Source organism: Sinocyclocheilus anshuiensis, unplaced genomic scaffold, assembly GCF_001515605.1.
Source record: "Sinocyclocheilus anshuiensis isolate Anshui unplaced genomic scaffold, SAMN03320099.WGS_v1.1 scaffold690, whole genome shotgun sequence".
NCBI lineage: Eukaryota > Metazoa > Chordata > Actinopteri > Cypriniformes > Cyprinidae > Sinocyclocheilus > Sinocyclocheilus anshuiensis.
The window spans coordinates 78,107-83,241 of record NW_015547715.1 but is presented as its reverse complement, the minus strand read 5'-3'; the positions used below and the strand labels follow the sequence as shown (position 1 = coordinate 83,241).

At 36.9% G+C, this 5,135-nt stretch overlaps 1 protein-coding gene across 2 annotated transcripts in view; it reads left to right on the top strand.

The window, feature by feature from the left end:
• mier3a (mesoderm induction early response 1, family member 3 a) overlaps positions 1–5,135 on the top strand; it is a 21,734-nt gene that overhangs the window by 9,764 nt on the left and 6,835 nt on the right. The window lies entirely within an intron of this gene.

Sequence of the window (5,135 nt, the reverse complement as noted above, 5' to 3'; positions counted from 1 at the left end):
TATATGTGTGTGTGTGTGAAGGACCTAGGCAGGGCTCCAGATTGCGACTAAAACGGTCACATTTGCGACCAGAAATATTAATTTGTGATATTTTTGTTGAGATCGCCACTGGCGACTATATAAATTTACATGTTATGACTTAAAAATTTGCATGTAATGCCTTTTTTCCTGCTTGTCTTGCGATCACATCTTTTCTTATGCTGACGTAATAAACCGAGACGATACGCAAAGTTTTAGTGGAAAAAAAAAGACTTTCAAACAGTCCTCATCTCTGCCGAACAGCAGCGTTGACTGCACTCTTGCTGAAAGCAGCTCCAGCTGTGCAGCACGAGAGAGCGAGAGTGACGGAGATGTGTGAAGTACAAGTGCAGAAAAGCAGTGTCTATTTCGTGCACAACTTGAACAAACTTCAACAGGTAATGCTGTCAGCTGTGTGGATATTAACAATTCTCGTTTATAATCGATACTAATATGGCTTCTTATCAGGATCTTTAGTCTATATGCTGTGCTCTGTTAATGCGTGAGCTTCATATTTGTAGCACACTTGCCGTCCAATAAATAAATAATGTCACTAAAACAAATTCCTCGTACGTGTAAACATACCTGGCAATAAAGCTCATTCTGATTCTGATAATCACAATAAGCTTTGTGCTCTGTAGTAGGGGTGTGCGATATATATCGTCTGCGATAATATCGTAATTGTTGTTTTAACGATGTGCGATTTAACATTATCGAGTATTTTGCAAAAACCATTCAAAACATCCCTACAGAGCGCACGCATAGATTACGTGAAGTCTAGACTAGTGCGTGTGTGCATTTAGAGTGCGTTCTTTCACTGCACGATTCAGTCTATTAAAATGCATTTAGAATGATCACAAATTCAAGACATGATGGCAGAAAATTTATATATTTATACCACTTCATATAGTTATTCAATTTCACACGAAGAGTGCCGTTTTTCTCCAAAAAATACCATGATTACAAATGTGACATTGAATTCAATAAACAATAAGTTAATTAAGAGACTTGCGTTTTAGACACCATATTGCTTGTTTTTGCTCTATTTCGCCAACAAAAATCATTCAGAATACAGCCACAGCGCTGTTTTGTGTCTCTGAGCAACATGACGGTGTTTCGTTCTTGAATGAATCAACCGTTTAAATGATTCGGTTCAATCGCAATGACTCACTTATTAAGAGGGATTTGCTGCCACCTGCTGGCGGTTTTAATTTCAAATTTCGGCTTTCTTTTTTTAAAGACTTTTTTCATGTTTTAAATAATTTCAAATATCAGTATTCAACGTTTTATGTTTAATATATCAAAACATTATTTATGCATTTGTAATTGCAGGTTAAATGCATTCATGTCTTGCATTAAACAAAATACATGTGTGTAAATACATCTAAATGCAACTTCAGATGCAGCTTCTGTGTTGATTTAATTTGCTTGGTAACAGCCCAAATGTCTTATTATTCTAATTCCCTGATTAAATGTAAGAATTTGACTCAAAAGATAATGTACACTTCTAGAAAAAAATGGCTTTATAAAGGTAAAAATGCCCATAAAAGTAAAAATCGGTTTAAACTTATTGGAAAATATTAATTTCTATCAGTATGAACTGACCACCACACAGAATATGACGAATATTAAAAACATTATGAGTCAGCTGTCTTCGGCAGTCCTTAAGGTACCAGCACAATAACACACTCAGCAAAATATCGTCTAATTATCGTCATCGATAAAATCCCAGAAAATATCGAGATATTATTTTTTGTCAATATCGCACACCCCTACTCTGTAGGCATTTTATAAGATACAGTCTTCCTTAAAGACCTCATGTAATCGCTCATTCAGTGTTTCAAACCGCGGAAATCATGTAAAGCTGGTAAACTATGACACTTAATACACTGGATGTGTGACGTATGACAACATTTATAGGATGCATTGAGGAGGAGCCCAAACTACACTCAGTGACCAAGTGATGCTGATATAGTTATGGTCCGTGATATCAGCACAGATTCTGTGTAATAAACAATTCTTTGTGACTGAATATAGTTCAAGTTGGAAAAGACTTCAGTTGCCACTTTAAGTGAACCTTAGTTCCCAGGACATCTTCAAGATGGATTGAAATGCTGATGCTGTAAAAGGAGGGGAGATAAACACATGACAATCATGTAATGTGTTTAAAAAAATAAATAATATAGCTGCAAGCACTTAAAGCATTTAAGCAAATATGAAAAAAGACAGTACATGTTATTTAGCAAGCCTGTAACCACCTAAATCAATGATTTTAAAAAAGGCATTTATGGCAAATCCAGCTAATTACCATAGAAATATTATGATTTATGACTGTTATAGCGCCACCTATGGTCGATATTTAATGAACGATTTGATTGACAGCATTAGTCCCAGAGGCAAAGTTGTTCAGAATGAGGAGATCTATCATATGACATGAAGATCTTGTGTTTTTGTGAATATATGAACATGTTCTACAATTTGAGGTCATTTTCTATAGCAGTGGTTCTCAACCTTTTTTTCCCACTGGGCCGCACTATGGTCCAAGTGCAAGTCTCACTATATATTTATACCACTTCATATAGTTATTCAATTTCACACGAAGAGTGCCGTTTTTCTCCAAAAATTACCATGATTACAAATGTGACATTGAATTCAATCAACAATAAGTTAATTAAGAGACTTACGTTTTAGACACCATATTGCTTGTTTTTGCTCTATTTCGCCAACAAAAATCATCCCGAATACAGCCACAGTGCTGTTTTGTGTCTCTGAGCAACATGACGGTGTTTCGTTCTTGAATGAATCAACAGTTTAAATGATTCGGTTCAATCGCAATGACTCACTTATTAAGAGGGATTTGCTGCCACCTGCTGGCGGTTTTAATTTCAAATTTCGGCTTTCTTTTTTTAAAGACTTTTTTCATGTTTTAAATAATTTCAAATATCAGTATTCAACGTTTTATGTTTAATATATCAAAACATTATTTATGCATTTGTAATTGCAGGTTAAATGCATTCATGTCTTGCATTAAACAAAATACATGTGTGTAAATACATCTAAATGCAACTTCAGATGCAGCTTCTGTGTTGATTTAATTTGCTTGGTAACAGCCCAAATGTCTTATTATTCTAATTCCCTGATTAAATGTAAGAATTTGACTCAAAAGATAATGTACACTTCTAGAAAAAAATGGCTTTATAAAGGTAAAAATGCCCATAAAAGTAAAAATCGGTTTAAACTTATTGGAAAATATTAATTTCTATCAGTATGAACTGACCACCACACAGAATATGACGAATATTAAAAACATTATGAGTCAGCTGTCTTCGGCAGTCCTTAAGGTACCAGCACAATAACACACTCAGCAAAATATCGTCTAATTATCGTCATCGATAAAATCCCAGAAAATATCGAGATATTATTTTTTGTCAATATCGCACACCCCTACTCTGTAGGCATTTTATAAGATACAGTCTTCCTGAAAGACCTCATGTAATCGCTCATTCAGTGTTTCAAACCGCGGAAATCATGTAAAGCTGGTAAACTATGACACTTAATACACTGGATGTGTGACGTATGACAACATTTATAGGATGCATTGAGGAGGAGCCCAAACTACACTCAGTGACCAAGTGATGCTGATATAGTTATGGTCCGTGATATCAGCACAGATTCTGTGTAATAAACAATTCTTTGTGACTGAATATAGTTCAAGTTGGAAAAGACTTCAGTTGCCACTTTAAGTGAACCTTAGTTCCCAGGACATCTTCAAGATGGATTGAAATGCTGATGCTGTAAAAGGAGGGGAGATAAACACATGACAATCATGTAATGTGTTTAAAAAAATAAATAATATAGCTGCAAGCACTTAAAGCATTTAAGCAAATATGAAAAAAGACAGTACATGTTATTTAGCAAGCCTGTAACCACCTAAATCAATGATTTTAAAAAAGGCATTTATGGCAAATCCAGCTAATTACCATAGAAATATTATGATTTATGACTGTTATAGCGCCACCTATGGTCGATATTTAATGAACGATTTGATTGGCAGGGGCGATGTGACGAGACTCTGGACGATCAGCTGTGACGTGATGAGACTCTAGACCAGTGGTTCTCAACCTTTTTTTCCACTGGGCCGCACTATGGTCCAAGTGCAAGTCTCACAGGCCGCACGCATATCATTTACATATTATGTCACCAATACAAACCAACCAGATTTATAATAGCCTATTATAGCCTAAATATTATATCATCTAATTGATTACATTCATTGAAATAAATAATTATACTCCCCATTAAATAAAACACCTGATGCTGTCGGGAGCTGACCAATTTTGTGAAATTCGGCTCGAAAGGAGTAAGAGCACAATGAAGTTGCAATTGTAAGTTGCAGTCTGTAAGCCGCGCACGGAAGTGTGACTTGACGTGCGACATTGCAGAAAATGTGCGTTCACAAATAGCCTATGTTGATCCAAATATGGAAAGCACTTTCGAATTTAATAATCTGAGGTTCTCTCCAGAGATGTTTTGCCACATTTCTGCAATTAAGGATGATTGCTGCATATGGGTGTTTCCTTTTGCCTGAACTAGAGCCCTGCATCTAAGCCCGGGCCCGATGGGCCCCGACTTTTTTACGCCCCTAGGGCCGGCCTTCGGGACAATTTTCACGTCATAGTTCAGACGCGGGCCGGGCATCGGGCTTGTTTCAGGCTTCTCCTTATTTTTATATTTTAGACATCCATCAATTAGTGATGACATTTTTTTTTTTGCCGCGCTGGTAGAAACAACACGAGACGTGTCGCAGCAGCAAGCGTGCCATCAGCGCAGCTGAACAGTTCTATGCACGCAATAGGCCAAAGCACCGGCCAAAGCACCGTCAAAAGTAATTACCATGAATGTGTCAGGGGGAAATAGTAAGGAGATTATTTACTAATAAACTAGTTTTTTCTGAGTCTGTGTCGCAAGGATGAAGTTGCCGATCCTGACTCGCCATCTCCAGGCGGAGCTCGAAGTGAAGTGACATGTGGCCAAGTATGGTGACCAATACTCGGAATTAGTGCTCTGCATTTATCCCATCCAAAGTGCACACACACAGCAGTGAACACACACACACA